A 17,660-nucleotide genomic window follows, 5' to 3' on the forward strand; every position below is an offset into this window, starting at 1 on the left:
CTGAAATCATGTATGAAATGATGCCAAGTCACTCAAACAACACAAGTATAGCATGCAAGAGAGCTTAAGGCACAAGGCGACCAAAAGGGGCTACACAAGAGGCATGCAATACATGGCACAAATGATTGAACTAACCATAGACAGAGCTCAATTAGGTCAAAACAAAGACCAAAACATGCCGAGATGGGAGCTCAAAAGTCTAGGCATGCATGCATACATAATGGCTCACAAACAAGGCAATAATGCACCAATCGTCTAAAGCATAGAAAGAGTGAAAGATGTAAGGACATGGCAGTGGAATATGCTCTGAAATCACATAACAAATGATGCCAAATCATGCAAATAGCCCAAGAAATGCATGCTAGTGACTTGGGAATTCAAAGCTAGTGAACTAGAATGCACTATGGCTGTACAAAGCAAGGCATGCATGACCAAAACAACATAAAATAGAGCTTAAACATGGTAAATCATGAGTAAAAGCTTGCTGGAGTTAAGCCAAAATCATGCCAAAATGATGGTCCAAGGCATGATGCATATTGGGCTAGTTTGTGGAATTGCACTACAAGTGCAAGGAGCATGCAAGAGGCTATCAAACCAACCCAAAACAGAACTAAGCCATGCTAAAAAAACACCAAAAACGTGCTGAGATAGGGCAAAAATATGCTAGAAAGGCATGCTACTTTGATGAGTTACAAGTAGGATTATACTACAAGTGCAGGAAGCATGCAAGGGTGTCCTAAACCAAGCCAAAACAGAGGCATGATAGGTCTAAAAAGTCACAAAAAAAGTGCTCTTACAAAGCATCAACAAGATAGAACTACATGCTCTTTTGATGAGCCATCAACACAAGCAAACAAGCGAAGAGGAGGGGGGACAACCCCCACCCGTTTGAGGCCTCAAAACACACTTTCCACCACTGAAATTCCTCTGGAATTCAGTAGTGAAGAGGCAAAATAAAGGTGATCACAAAGGCCTAAAGTGATTGCTCAAAAGCCTAGCAAATAAGGCATGCAAGGGAGTAGACCACCCCAACACCAATGAAGCCTTAAACAAACATTTCAAACACTTAAAATCAGAACATTTTGCAGTTGAGAGTTAAGCCAAAATAAGTATCCAAATAAGACCAAAGACTCAAACAAAACAAAGCTTTGAAAGGATTAAAGCCTTACCCTTCAAGACCAAGAACAAAGCAACAACTCCAGCAATTCTTCCGAGCTAAAACCAATCCAAAAACACCAAAACTAGCTTCAAGGTGTGTCAGCTCCAAAGCAGAGGTGTTTGAGTAGGTGTTTGTGTGCAAAAATGTGAAGAAACTACACTTTTAAGCACAAATTGGGGCAAAGGAATAAATATAGAGATAGAGATGTATGTATAACTCTATGCCAATTTTCTGAACCTGAGACAAGAGGGAGGAGGCTCCCTTATATAGAAATCCATGCCCCAAGCTTGTTTGACAAGCTAGAGGCTCCAAGCAATCCCTTAACGTGTATGGAGGATGCAATCTGTGCTCTCCAGCTAGCACAGGCGGCATCCACAACATCTACAAAAATTGCAGGAAAGCTGCAGACCGGTTGAAGTGGTCAGCCGACCACTCCCACTAGTCGACCGACCAGAAAAAGTGGTTTGCAGGGAGAAAAAGTGGTTGGCAGGGTGGAAGAGGTGGTCTGCACAAAGAAAGAAAGGTGGTGGCATGGCTACCGACCACTTTAGGTGGTCCAAAGACCACCCACCCAAGCTCGCCAACCAGAAAACTGGCTGGCAGGGAGGAAAAGTGGTGTACAGGGGGAAGGAACTGGTCTACACCTCTATGCCACCCTCCAGGCAAGGGAAAACAAGGTTTGGTTCAAAACCAAACCCAAAAGAAAGCAAGACAAAAGTCCACGGGACAAGGCACGTACCCGGAAGCCCTGAAAACTAGTCTACGGGCACAAAAAGTGGTCTACGAGAGGGAAATGTGGTCTACGGCGACAAAAAAATGATCAACAGACCTCTATTTCCCTTTAAGCAAGGGCAACAAGGCATGATCCAAAAACCAGGCCAAGAGAAGAACGTTAAGAGGTCCCGAGACAAGGCGCACAGTCGAACACTCCGGAAACCGGAAACCAGTCTACAAGAGGGAAAGTAGTCTATGACCACAAAAAGTGGTTTACATACCTCTCTCTCCCTCCAGGCGAGGTCAACAAGGCATGGTCCACAAACCAAGCTAAAACACAAAGAGTTCAGAGGCCTGGAGGCAAGGCGTTCAGTCGAAAACTCCGAAAACTCGAAACGAGCACAAACATGCACAATCATCGAGCGCTCAAACGATGATGTCTGAGTCTTAAGGTTGGTTAAAAATGGGGTGTCTACAGTTGCCCCTCTTTGATAGAACTTGGAAGTCAAGAAGTGACGGGAGTGAATGTCAAAGCCCAGAGATGACCCATTTTTGACAAGGCCGAAGACTTAGACAAACAGGCATGATAACAAAGACATGTGCCCGCAGGCAGGGGCAAGATGCAAATGACATGCACGATGCCGAACATAACTTATGATTATGCAAAGAGGGCTGTAATGAAACATCTAGATGCAAATGTTATGCAAAGAAATGCAACAGCAAACTCGTACACAAGCAAATAAGCAAAAACGCCACACATGGGGATTACAGACCGAACTACATTTCATGCAGAAAGGATGTAAGAAAATTATGCAATCTTAGCAAACATGTGCGATAGATACATAAAGTGAGCAAAGTGTCATGGATACACTAAATGAAGAGAGTGTGATATGTACACAAAGTGAACGTGTGATAGATACACAAAGTGAGCAAAGTGTCATGGATACACTAAGTGAGCATGTGTGATAGATTCACAAAGCAAACGTGTGATAGATACACAATATGAACAAAGTGTGATAGATACACTCAGTGAAGAGAGTGTGATAGATACACAAAGCGAACGTGTGATGGATACACAATATGAACAAAGTGTGATAGATACACTAAGTGAAGAGAGTGTGATAGATATACAAAGCGAACGTGTGATACATACACAAAGTGAGCAAAGTGTGATGGATACACTAAGTGAGCAAGTGTGATAGATATACAAAGCGAACGTGTGATAGATACACAATATGAACAAAGTGTGATAGATACACTAAGTGAAGAGAGTGTGATAGATACACAAAGCGAACATGTGATAGATACACAAAGTGAGCAAAGTGTGATGGATACACTAAGTGAGCAAAGTGTGATAGATACACAAAATGAGCAAAGTGTGATAGATACACTAAAGATAATCAATTTTAAACGGAACTTCTCTAAATGAACCACACATTCAATATTGCCAGGTTGCGCCAACTTCAAATGAACCGTACATACAATATCGTGGACAAATGAGAAAGAAACTTGATCGGTACAATACAATACAATGCATAATGTTTAGGGAATGCAATAAACAAACATAGCAGTGCCTTAGAAAGCACCTCACGGGGTGAGTGGTGATGAACCGCTCTACTCTGACAGGGATCTCCCCTTGTGTTCCTCAAACTCTTACCTTGTGTTCTTCGAACTCTTTCCTTCAACTCACAGTATAAAGGTTCTGATCTGCTGACAAGGATTCTTCACGTAGAACACTTTGGATGCCGCCTTTCTTCCTGACCATATTCACAACTTTTCCTATTCTCCAACGGGGTGACAGACTAGGTTGGTTCAGTATCCAGAATTGAGGTGCATACATGCTATCTCAACCTATGGGGCTTCCATACAGATTTCAAGCCAGGGATACACCCCTGGGTATTTAAACCAGACTTTAGTCTCGAAAATTCCGAACTTTGCGTTCTAGGCGTCAGCCATTCGAACTCTAATTTCCACCGTCGCAGTTGGTCTCCTATGAACTCATTGCAAACACAGCCAAGATACCTCTGGCAGGGACGGTGCTCAGGAAGAGCACTTCTGATCGCCTTTCTAGCCTTGAAGCAGGCTTAAGCTTGGAGTAGAGGCACACTCATACTTTGAACCATTAACAAGGCCTGAAGGACTACATCTTGAGTACAATCCCGGAATTTGAAACAAACTCAGATGCTCCGATTTTTGCTATTTTCTTTGCAGTCTGGAACCTATGTGGCTTCTGATAGGTCTTGGTTTTACTGTTCTCACATGACCTGGGTTGAACCCTGTAGTTTTATGAAAGAACAAATCTTGTTTTGTACAAATGTGGAAAACGACACAGCACTCTGAGCACAAAATGATTTATTTTTTAAATTGAAATTGAGAAACGAGTTCTTAACTGGGTATTGAGCCTACGACTGACCACAGCAAAAATGACTCAACAACGGAAAACAAAGGTAAAACAACCTAAACACATCTATTGGCACTGGAAACAACTCAAAACAAGAATCGAGACAGACAAAACACAACAAAGCACAAGACTCAAATGTGCACAGGGAGCCTGTTTCTCTGAGTATTGTTTCTTGTCCTTTCTCACTTGTGAATCTCACATCACTTGGCACTCAATGTCTAGTTTTCAGAAAAAGCCATTTTCTCATTTTTCCCTCAACGCACATCTCTCTATTCTTCAATCTCTTTGATTTTTTATCCCTCTCCTGGGTGGTTGACGGATAAACAGGAAGTTGTGGGCTCTTGCCCCTAGCATTCTACTAGACTCTCATTCTTTCGCTCACAACAGTGAACTTCTCCCACAGAGGGGTTGTGCTACAACTGGATGTGCAGTAGATCTACAGTTGACATCAATTGATGATGTCGTTGGCCAGTTCGAATGTGATCAGACCTGTCCAGATGAGGGAGTCGAATATCCTGCTCAATTCCAGTTCGTGCTTCCCACTTAGCTTGATACCTCGCTGCTTCGAGGATGAGAGACCTTTCGGCCCTTTTCTATTAGCTTCAGTTGTGCCCTTCCTGGAAAATACGGTGCCCTTTCTGGCAAGTATGGTGACAACGGGGAAAAAACAGAAAACCTGACTCAACTGTGCCCCTAGTTCATCATTTTGACCATTTTTTTTTTTTTGCTTTCTGCTAAAACAATTTTGAACAAAATGAGAGTTAGATTAACACGCTTGTTCAATTTTCTGATTTGAAATCATGCCAGTTAAATTGTGAGCACTGAAAATTTTCTGTTTTCAGGTCCAAGAAATGGTCCAGTTTTGGAAAAATGGAATAATTTTCGAGAGAAAATTAGTGAACCTCATTAAAAATTCTCAAAAACTATTTTTACAAATGGCCACTGCTCGACCAACGCAGAATTTACTCTTGAGATGCACAATCTCAAATCCAAAATAATGGAAAATTGCCCCTTGTCTGAATGGCACCGTACGACAACGGAAAGTTGCCCCTTGCTTCAATAGCACCGTTGCACACTGTACGGCAACGGAAAGTTGCCCCACGATTGAATAGCACCACAGCACATTGTAACCAGTTCTCATAGTGAAGATCACAATCGAACTCTTCGATAAAGAAGCGACAAAGATGATCAGAACCATTACGTGGACACAGTCGATTTGGAAGTGTTTATGGCTGGACTTCAGAATGAAGTTGCCTACATATCCCAAAGATGGGAATCAAGCCTAACGTAGTTCAGGGTTAAGGTACACTCGGGTACTAACCTCTCCTTTTGCGCTCTAACTTTTGCCAAGGCTGCCCTTCCGGGTTCTCAAGCTTGCGAGCTTTGTTTTTCTTTTATTTTCAATTCTTTTCATCTTTTCTTCTTTTCTTTGTTCATTTCTTTTCAGAATTTTCATTTCTTCTTCTTCATTTCTTGCTTTTGTTCTTTTTGCTTTTCTTTTCATTTTTCTTCTTTTTCTTGCTCTAACTTTTGCCTGGGTCGCCCTTCTGGGTTTTCGGCCCAACGAGCCTCTCAAGGGTAAAAGTGTAGCTTTGTCCATGTTGATTGGTTTGAGATCTCGAAGGCATCTGAATCCAGGAAAATGGCTGCTGTTCGCTGATAATGTAGAAGTCCATCCAATGGGGGCTGAATTTACCCCTAGTGTTGTGGATAGGAACTCAATTGTCCTTCAGCAAAAGCTTTCTTCTTTCCTCCCTTCTAGGATTTGGCTTTCTTGCCAGTCTTCATTGGTTTGCAAAATGACCCACCTTTTGAATCTTTGAGCGCAGTTGACATTTTTACCCCTAGTTCAAGGGCCACTTTTGATTGAGATTTGCAAGCTTCTTTTGACGACGTCTGGCCTTCTTGATCTAACTTTTTTGCCCCTAGTTCGAGGGCTTCTTCGAATCTGGCCTGACGGGCCTCATTTGATGGTTAACCATTGAACATTCTAAATCCAAGTTCAAGGTTTGAAAGCAAAAGGGGTCGAGTCTTGAGCCTGAAAATGATCCTATGCTGCACAATCTCAAGAGTGATTCCACACAAGTCTTCGCAGGATCGCGCAAAATATATTTTGAAATCTTTTAAGAAAGCCACTAGTCGCTCGCGCTGAAGACAATGTAGAACCAATCTGGATCAAGCTAGGATCTTTCCCAGTACTCACATTAACAAACATGATCTCATTCATTAAGGGCTTAGCATGCCTCTCTTTCTCTCAATTGATCAAATTTTGCAAATCCAGAGGAATTCCTTCCTCTTTGTTTTCATCACAATGTTCAAAAAGTTTTGAAAAACTTAGGTTAATGTAAAGATTTAAAGGCACAGAAAAGTAGGCGAAAAGCACTGCCATTTCATTCAAATCTTCTAACACAACTGGCTCAAGGCAGAAACAAATGCAAAGGGGTGAAAATCACTGCTGTTTCATTAAGGTCTTCTGGCATAACTGGCTCCAAGGAAGAAACAGACTCAAAAGAAAGTGTGTAAAAAACAAACACAAAACAAGATAGTGATGTCTGAGGTAACACCCCGAAATCACTCAACTCTAACACAATAGGACTGACTCGATACAACAAGACAGACTCGACTGACTTAGTACAAAAAGACTGACTCAATGCAACACAACAAGACAGACCCAATACCCAAGTCAGGATTTGAAAATACAAAGCATTCGCAAATGCTCAAAACAGTGCGTGCCACCCACCACATCTGGAGTAAATCGAACACCATCCGCAAGTGGTTCATCCCCCGATCACATGGTCACATTATCCCACACAAGTTCACTGATCAAGTGCTGATAGACTTTGCAAGACTGGTGCGGTAATGACCTTGTTGTCAATCAGATCTCGTATATCATGGCGAAGACGAAAGCAACTGTCAGTGTCATGACCGGTTTGTTGATGGAAGGCACAGTAGTTAGCCGAGTCATGCTTTGGAGGGAGAGGATCGGGAAGCAGCCGTTGTTCCAACAGTTTCAGATGTCCTTTCCGACGTAGGACCCCTAGAGCTTTTGACAAAGGCATATAAGGTGGGGTAAAAACCTTCTAGTTCCGAACGCACCGATGAATGGGGTGGCTATTTTTGGTGTGGTGGGGGTGACCATGCCCACGTCTGACACCCGATAGCCGCAACACCCGACAGGGTCTGGCCAAAGAGGGAAAGCTTTTGCAGTCTAGAGAGGCCCATCGGTTGTAGGATATCCGCGAACAGTCGCAGATGTACCATGGGATCCCCGGAACCATCAAAACGGTCTATATGTGGCATCTTGAACCGGTCCGACAAAGTCAGCGCCGAATCGGTGTATCCATCCTCTATGTCCGGAATGGAATTCACACCTTGAGCCCTCTTAAATAGCTTTTCAAGCTTACTGGCCTTCAGAGCGGTCGGGTCCATCTCAGATTCAAATGGTGTATCTGTTGAGAAGGCCGGTGTCTTTAAAGTTTGTGGTAAAACTGGTGGCAGGACTGGCCTTGTTGGAGCGTCCGTATCTTCCTGGATGTTTGCAGTATCCCCGAGTATTGGAACTCTAGGTGGGGATGGAGGTGGGGGTGGATGCGAAACAGATGCTCCAGCTTGTTGCGGTTGCTGCCATTGTTGGAGCCTAGCAATCAGCTCTATCTGTTGAGCCACAACCTTTGCCTGACGCACGACAAACTTTGTCTGGCGGGCAGCATCCCGCTGCATGGCCTGCATAGTCTCTTGGAGCTGACGCATCATGTCCTCCATACTTGCCATAAAGTGTTGATCTAACTGAATAGGTGTATCTACCCTCTCTGAGGTGGAAGCAGATATCTCAGCCCAACTGTGCACAGGTGAGGTAGATAATGACCACTAATCTGGTAACTGCTATACTGGTGATCTGTGCCTGACTGGCCTTTTCTTGGCTTATCACTGGCGAAGGAAACACTGGTTGTCCTTGCACTGAATCTCTGACTTGACAAAGTCTATCAACACAAGTCCGGTGTACCCGGGGGATATCGGAGCTTTTTGAAGCTATGGTTCCTGGACTACCTAGCAAAAGAGAAAACAGACAGCACCTCAGCCTGATTTCACCAAAACAGATATGAGCGTAGCTGAATGACTGTGCTCTCTACTGAATTTTGCCCAAAATTCTGCCTGTAAACTAATACCCTTAGCCCGATACTCAAACTTGCAACTGATACATACATCCCTGTAGAGACACACTCTGACAGCACATATCAAGCAAGTGAGAGCCAAAACACCCGTACGGTGGGGTAGGGTTTCCCTGTCCTAGTTTCGTTAGGAACTAGGGTTTCACTACGCACGCAGCGATTTCAAACAACCTACATTTGCGTAAGCAACCTGTCCTAGTTTGGAATGGTCACTATGGATTCCGATATGCACTAGGTCGAATGGTCAAAAAGGGTGCCTCGGTGAAAACCGAGGTTTGTGTTCCCGTCGTGGCAGAGCCCTCAACCGGTCAGCCTTATGGCATGCTTTTCCAAGCAAGCCTCCGGCAAACCGTTCAAGAATAGTAGACGGCAAACACGGTATCCTAGGCGCACCAATGCACATGCGAATGCAAAGAAACACATAAGTGTAGTCAAAACAACATATCATGAGTTCGAGTCAAGTCCTCTAAATCCCCAGCGGAGTCGCCTGAAACTGTAGACCGCCTGAACTCCGCTCTGCACGCGGGGGCGCGAATTGTAGTTCTAGCTACTACAGTTCGGACTCCTGTCACGGTTCTAAATCTAATCTCACAAAGTGCAATGTAAGATTGATAAATCACCAAAGGGTCCAAATCCAACAAATTGTTTTGGAAAATCAGATTTTGAATAAAAAAGCGCCAAACATAGACTGCTTTGCCAGATTTTAGAGTCGCCACCTAAATATTTTTTTTTGGGAAAATTTAAGAAACCCTGACTCGTGCCTAAGGCCACGTGTCCGTCAACACTAAAGTTGCCTCGGCTCGGGAACTTGGGTACGAGAGGGAAAGGTCCTGAAATGAGCACCCCCGCTCGCCCGATCAAAGGATCGGCCTCTACTAACATCATATGTTGTTTTTGAAAACACATGTGTTCTTATTCTGATTTATTAGCTAGCTTACTATGCGATGCGCACAGCATACAAGTATAGACTAAATCACTCAATTTGGAACAAAGCATCTCATGTTTGTTTTTCGAAAATGGTTTGAAGTTGCTACCCTCAAGAAGGCTAAGACGCGGATTTGCCACCCTCAAGTGGGCTTAGAAAACATGATTTTGCCACTCCGCAAAGTGGGCTTAAAACGTATATTTTGATGAATTGTTCCAATTCAAGCAATGAAGCCTTCATCCACAGGCATTCATGCAGTTAAACACTTAAGCAGTTAGCCTCATGGCAAGCATGCTAACATGGCAACACTCACACTCATGCAAGGATGCTAAAGCATAAACACTTAACTAGTACTCCGAGCCAAAACAAAAGCTATGTTAGAAATCATTGCCTGATCCTAGCTATGTTAAGAATGCCTAATACAACACATGCAAAATGCAACTAAGATAGCCTCGGCTATTCTAGATGTCATGTGAATGCAACTAGATAACATGTATTCAAATTGGTATTGAAATACAATGGAGTGTGAATGATGCACCGAGCCCGGTGCATGCAGGACAGATGAATGAATGCAAACATGCGAAGCATAAGTATGCTAATTGAAACATGCCCTAAAACTGACCATCAAAAAGCTGATAAGTAAAAGGGAGAAAGACGTGGGGTTGGAAGAGATGCATCACACAAACGCACACTTATTACGAAATTCACCCTCTCGACGAAGGGTCCGAATAATAAGCTAACTAGCTAATCTAAACTAATTAAACTAATTATTACAAACTGAAACTAATTAACGAGTCCTAGTTAACTAATTATTACAAAACAAATCGATTAGCTAAGCACGTCAACTAGTTAAGTACAAAAACCAAAGCATTCGCTATCTAAGCAAAGCAGCTAAGTAAAGGAGTAAGAAGAGGTCCTCGCGGCGAGAAGTGCATGCATGCTTGATCGCCTCGCTCAGAAATCCATTACTATGCCCCAACTTGCCTCTGTTTGCATTTGATTTCAGAACACTACACAAACCTCCAGATAGCTTCTACTCTAACATGGAGACCTCCAGGGGGGCTGCCGACCAAAAAATGGTGGTGTAGACCACCTGTAGACCACTTAAATATGCTGCAGACTAGAAAAAGTGGTCGGCCAGCCACTTTTATTGGTCTGCCGACCAGAAAATCTTGCCAAGCTCCAATTTGCTGCAACAGAGAACAAGAAGGGGCATAGCAATGTATTTGCAAGGTATGTGTGCACAACCACCCTCCCTATCATTTCTTAAGCTCAAGGGGGTGCGGTTCTCGACTCCCGGGCCATCAACCGAGCATCGCGATGCACGATGGCCGAGAAGCCAAGTTTGCACAATTCAATGTTAATGAATGCACAAATAATACATAAGGGCCTTAATCTCTATCATGCATGATCAAGAGGGTCGGCGACCGAGAAATGAGGCATGTTTCGTCACTTCAAGTATGAAACGCCCCTCGTTTCTCGTGTTTGGATTAACACCCTATCCAAACACAATGCAACACAACATAAGCATGATCAACCTATCAACACTAATGGCATGCAAACACAATGCAATGCATGCACATGCAAACAACATGCAAACACAACTCAATGCAACAACATGCAAACAAAATGCAATGCAACAACATGCAAACAAAATGCAATGCAACAACATGCAAACAACATGCTATTCTACCAATGCGAGAATGGCATACACAATATTCTACCACGCAAACAGTGCATGCATGGCAAGTTTAGAAGCTTAAGGCATCAAAGCTAGGAAAGAGCATCTCACAAGAGGCATGCAAAACAATGCTCAATGGACTTAAATCGAATATGGATAGACCTAAATCATGCCAAAACAGTGGCCAGAATGCTATGAAATGATGGCATGAAAGGCAAGATGGTGATGCTCATGCAATGGCCTATCAACTAAGCATAAGAGCAAAACCACAAACATGATTAAGACGTGTCAAACATGGAAGTGTGACAACACTATATGCACTGAAATCATGTATGAAATGATGTAAAGTCACTCAAACAACACAAGTATAGCATGCAAGAGGGTCTAAGGCACAAGGCGACCAAAAGGGGCTACACAAGAGGCATGCAATACATGGCACAAATGATTGAACCAACCATAGACAGAGCTCAATTAGGTCAAAACAAAGACCAAAACATGCTGAGATGGGAGCTCAAAAGTCTAGGCATGCATGCACACATAATGGCTCACAAACAAGGCAATAATGCACCAATCCTCCAAAGCATTGAAAGAGTGAAACATGTGAGGACGTGGCAGTGGAACATGCTCTGAAATCACAAAGAAAATGATGCCAAATCATGCAAATAACCCAAGCAATGCATGCTAGTGACTTGGGAATTCAAAGCTAGTGAACTAGAATGCATTATGGCTATACAAAGCAAGGCATGCATGACCAAAACAACATAAAATAGAGCTTGAACATGGTAAATCATGAGTAAAAGCTTGCTGGAGTTGAGCCAAAATCATGCCAAAATGATGGTCCAAAGCATGATGCATATTAGGCTAGTTTATGGAATTGCACTACAAGTGCAAGGAGCATGCAAGAGGCTATCAAACCAACCCAAAATAGAGCTAAGGCATGCTAAAACAACACCAAAAACATGCTGAGATAGAGCCAAAACATCCTAGAAAGGCATGCTACTTTGATGAGTTACAAGTAGGATTATACTACAAGTACAAGAAGCATGCAAGGGTGGCCTGAACTAAGCCAAAATAGAGGCATGACAGGTCTAAAAGGTCACAAAAAGTGCTCTTACAATGCCTCAAGAAGATAGAACTATATGCTCTTTTGAAGAGCCATCAACACAAGCAAACAAGAGAAGAGGATGAGGGACAAACCCCACCCATTTGAGGCCTCAAAACACACTTTCCACCACTGAAATTCCTCTGGAATTTAGTGGTGAAGAGGCCAAATAAAGGTGATCACAAAGGCCTAAAGTGATGGCTCAACATCCTAGCAAATAAGGCATGCAAGGGAGTAGACCACCCCCAACACCAAAGAAGCCTTAAACAAACATTTCAAGCACTTAAAATAAGAACTTTTTGCAGTTCAGAGTTAAGCCAAAATAAGCATCCAAATAAGGCCAAAGACTCAAACAAAACAAAGCTTCAAAAGGATTAAAGCCTTACCCTTGAAGACCAAGAACAAAGCAACAACTCCAGCAACTCTTCTGAGCTAAAACCAATCCAAAAACACCAAAACCAGCTTCAAGTGCGTCAGCTCCAAAGTAAAGGTGTTTGAGTAGGTGTTTGTGTGCAAAAATGTGAAGAAACTACACTTTTAAGCACAAATATGGAGCAAAGGAAGAAATATAGAGATAGAGATGTATGTATAACTCTATGTCAATTTTCTAAACCTAAGACAAGAGGGGGGAGGCTCCCTTGTATGGAAATCCATGCTCCAAGCTTGTTTGACAAGCTAGAGGCCCCAAGCAATCCTTCTATAGACTTGTATGGATGATGCAATCTGTGCTATCCAGCTGGCATAGCTGGCATCCACAACATCTGTAGAAAATGCAGGAAAGCTGCCGACCAATTGAAGTGGTCAGCCGACCACTCCCACTAGTCGACCGACCAGAAAAAGTGGTCTGCAGGGAGAAAAAGTGGTCAGCAGGGTGGAAAAGGTGGTCTGCACAAAGAAAGGAAAGTGGTGGCCTGGCTACCGAACACTTTAGGTGGTCCAAAGACCACCCACCCTAGCTGGCCGACCAAAAAACTGGCTGGCAGGGAGGAAAAGTGGTCTACAGGGGGAAGGAACTGGTCTACACCCCTGTGCCACCCTCTAGGCAAGGGAAAACAAGGTTCGGTTCAAAACCAAACCAAAAAGGAAGCAAGACAAAAGTCCGCGGGACAAGGCACGCAGCCGAAAGCCTTGAAAACTAGTCTACGGGCACAAAAAGTGGTCTACAAGAGGTTAGGTGGTCTACGGCCACAAAAAAGTGGTCTACAGACCTCTGTTTGCCTCTAGGCAAGGGCAACAAGGCATGGTCCAAAAACCAGGCCAACAGAAGAACGTTAAGAGGTCCCGAGACAAGGCGCACAGCAGAAGGCTCCGGAAATCGAAAACTAGTCTACAAGAGGGAAAAGTGGTCTACATACCTCTCTCTCCCTCTAGGCAAGGTCAACAAGGCATGGTCCGCAAACCAAGCCAAAACACAAAGAGTTCAGAGGCCCGGAGGCAAGGCATTCAGCCGAAAACTTTGGAAACTCGAAACGAGCACAAACATGCACAATCATCAAGCGCTCAAACGATGACGTCTGAGCCTTAAGGTCGGTCAAAAATGGGGTGTCTACATCGACCCGTCAAGCAGAAGCTTCGGAGAATATGCCCGGATTGGGCTCTGAAAATCAAAGAAGAGGTCACCAAGTAGATAGATGTAGGGTTCCTGTTAGTATCTGAGTATCCTACTTGGTTGGCCAACATTGTTCTGGTGCCGAAGAAAGATGGCAGAATTTGTGCGTGTGTGGATTTCAGGGATCTGAACAAAGCCAGTCCGAAGGACGACTTTCCATTACCGCACATCGACGAATTTGTGTACCTCACCGCTAGGCATGCACTGCTTTCCTTTATGGATGGATTTTCCAGGCACAACCAGATCTGATGGCACCCGAGGATAGGAAGAAGACTGTCTTCACCACCCCATGGGGGACCTACTGCTATAGGGTGATGCCGTTCGGTTTGAGGAATGCTGGGGCTACTTATCAAGGGGCTGCGACCACGATCTTGCACGATATGATCCACAAAGAGGTTGAGGTGTACGTAGACGACATGATTGTCAAGTCCAAGGAAAGAGAGGGCCACTACACCGCCTTGAAGAAAATTTTCCAACGGATCAGAGAGTATCGATTATGACTGAATCCTAAAAAATGTACTTTCAGTGTTACAACAGGGAAAATGCTGGGGTTCTTGATTACACAAAGGGGCATCGAGGTCGATCCTTCCAAAATCAAGGCCATCTTAGAAATGCCACCACTAAGGACTGAAAAGGAGGTGCACGACTTTCTAGGTAAAGTGCAATTCATAAGATGGTTTATTGCGAAATTAACCTTGACTTGTGAACCACTATTTGGTCTCCTGAAAAAAGAAAAGAAATTCCAATGGGATGACCGATGCCAAGTTACTTTCGAGCAGATCAAGCAGTATCTACAGAACCCACCCGTGTTGTCACCGCCAGAGCCGGGTGTAGACCGCCAAAACGTCCTCCGCGCACCCCCCCTTTCGGAGAGGGCGCGAATTAGGTCCTTGCTACTACAGTTCGGACTCCTGTCACGGTTCTGAATCTAATCTCACAAAGTGCAATGTGAGACTAATAAGCAGCAAAGAAGTCCAATCCGGCAAATCGTTTTGGAAAATCATATTTTAAATCAAATTATGCCAAACTGGACTGCTTTGCCAGATTTCAGAGTCGCCACCTAAATATTTTATTTTGGGAAATTTAGGAAACCCTGACTCGTGCCAAAAGCCACGTGTCCAGCATCACCAAAGTTGCCTCTGCTCGGGAACTTGGGTACGAGAGGGAAAGGTCATGAAATGAGCACCCCCGCTCACCTGATCAAAGGATCGGCTTCTACTAAGCATGGTATGTTGTTTTATATACCTTATGTGTTCTTATCCGGTTATTATTCTAGCTTACTATATGATGCGTACAGCATACAAGTATAGACTAAATCACTCAAATTGGAACAAAACATCTCATGTTTGTTTTTGAAAAATGGTTTGAAAGTGCTACTCGGAAGTAGGCTAAAGCGCGGATTTGCCACCCTCAAGTGGGATTTAAAACATGATGATTTGCCACCCTCAAGTGGGCTTAAAACTTGCATTTGATGAATTGTCCCAATTCAAGCAATAAGGCCTTCATCCACAGGCATTCATACAATTAATCAGGCAAACAAATAACCTCATAACAAGCATGGTATCATGGCAACACTCACACTCATGCAAGGATGCTAAAGCGTAAACACTTACAATGTACTCCGAGCCAAAACAAAAACTAATTAGAAATATTCATGATCCTAACTATGCAAGATGCCTAATGCAATGCATGCAATAATGCAACTAAATAGGGTCGGCTATCTAAGATGGCATATGAATGTGTGGGGAAGTGGTTTTGAAAATACCCTTCTGATCCCGGGGGGCGCTAGTGATCCTCTTCTAGTCACGAAAGGAAATGAAGAATCCGGTCGGTGATGCCTGGATTAGCTCTTCGACGATCAAGTCAGTCTCCACTCAAGATTTCTTGTATTCTAAGTTAAGTACAACAAATTATCACCCCTTTTCTCAGTTTGCTATTCCTTTACTTATACTCGTTCCCTGGGCCTCGGGGCCAGGTCCATTTTTCGCTCATTGTGTTCATATTTACTCGGCTCCATAGCTCAGTACCTATTCGGCCTATCTACCTTTTATATTCGGCATCCTGATGGTTCCAGATAGAGCCGGGCAATACCTGTCTGTCAAAGTATGCCTCCTTTAAAAACCGACTCCCACAATTGCCCCCCAAACACCCTTCTAGCATCAGTTAGTCGGCGTGTTTGGTTCTTGATTTGGGAAAACAGAAATTCGGCGGTTAATCCTCTTCCCCATGCATGTCAGGACTCGTACATGCTTTTTGGTCACTGTAACGCCTTCCCGCCTCATTCGTGCTTCACTCGCATTTATTATGATTTGAAGTTTAAGTCCCTTCGAACACATACTTTTTCGAAGATTTGAACCTTCTGGACCGCCTATCGGTATTTCTTCTCCGACGCATTTTCTGCAACTCCTCTCCGTCTTCTTCTCATTCCCTTTGCCTCTCGTAAGTCTTCTTCTCTTTTCTTTGCAATCCTGCTTTCCATATTTATTTTTTGCTTTAGAATATCCTTTAGTCCTGACTAGAATGGCTAAACATTTGAAAGACCTCCTCTCTGAGGGTCGAATTTCTGGGTTCTGAAAACATTTCTCTATTCCTGATGATGTTCATCTATCTCTAGTAATGGACAGTTCCCTAGATATGGACAGGGATGACCCAAATACAATCGTGTTCCCTCTCCTGTCCATTGCAGAGGGCGGCGTTCGCTTTCCCCTACATCCATTTCTTAGGGCCATCCTCCGCCACTGGGATCTAATTCCCTCGCAACTCAATGTGAATTTCTTTCGAATCGTAATGGGAATTGTTGAATTGAACCGGCGCCTCAGGATCAACCTAGTTATTCTTGCGATTCGGCATTGCTACGCTTTAGCCAAATCCTCCGATCGGCTCGGGCGTTACTTTCTCAGGGCCAGGGACAGCGACCATCATTTGGTAACCATGCTTGCCAGCTCTGGCAAACGAGTTGATGATGTAATGATCAATGTTTGGGGCAACTGGGAATTCGGCGAAGGCGAAGATTACCTGGACCCTATTCCCAAATGGAGGGGTGAACCAGGTTACCGTGTGATTCCTTGTTTGTTGAACTTTCTTTTATTCGGCTTCTTCTCCAAATATAATCCTCCGTTTTTGCAAGCAATAAGTTGAAGAGGGTTCTGACCTCAGCTGACGACGCAATACTTTCGAACATTAAGACTATGCTAAAGTATTTTGGCCGTCCAAACGTACAGAAACAAGGTAGAACCGCCCATATTCTTCTAAGGTACGAGCCTACCTATACTATGTTCTCGGCCACAGACAACATTCCGATCCCAACCGGCGAACAACACCATACGGCTCTTATCTTCCCCAGCTTCAAGTCCCTGAGACAGATTGGTCTCGAGACTTTCGATTTGGAGCAAGACTTAGAGCCGGAAGTCAAGGTGCTCTCCGAATTAACCAGGGAGTTCATTACCAAGGCCGAAGAGGTCGACGAAGCTCTGAAATCAACATTTGAAACTACCGGTCTTAACTAGCCTAACTCACTGTCCATTTCGGGTCGGGTAGAGTTTTCTTTCGGAGACATTTTTACGAATTTGGGGGACCTGCCCGGGGATTTTTCTGAAGGCATGGCTAGGGAAAATCTCACGCAGATGGCGAGAAAGAGAAATGTCGAGCGAATGGCCGCTCGAAAGAAAGCAGAGGCCGCTCATTCTGAGCTTGCCCCGGTTGAATCTTTACAACCTGTTACTGCGGAGGAAACAACTCAAATTGTTTTGGATGAGACAGAGAGGGAGGCCAAATAGCAGGTCATAGAAGAACGACTGGTTTGTAAAGAACAGGGCGAAAAATGTAATGCCGAGGGAGACGCAGGCTCGGAGGATAGTCTTGTTGGCAAAAGGCCTCGTTTAGAGGAATTCGACGTGGTTG

Source organism: Camellia sinensis, chromosome 3 (assembly GCF_055761805.1).
Source record: "Camellia sinensis isolate YWXY chromosome 3, ASM5576180v1, whole genome shotgun sequence".
Lineage (NCBI taxonomy): Eukaryota > Viridiplantae > Streptophyta > Magnoliopsida > Ericales > Theaceae > Camellia > Camellia sinensis.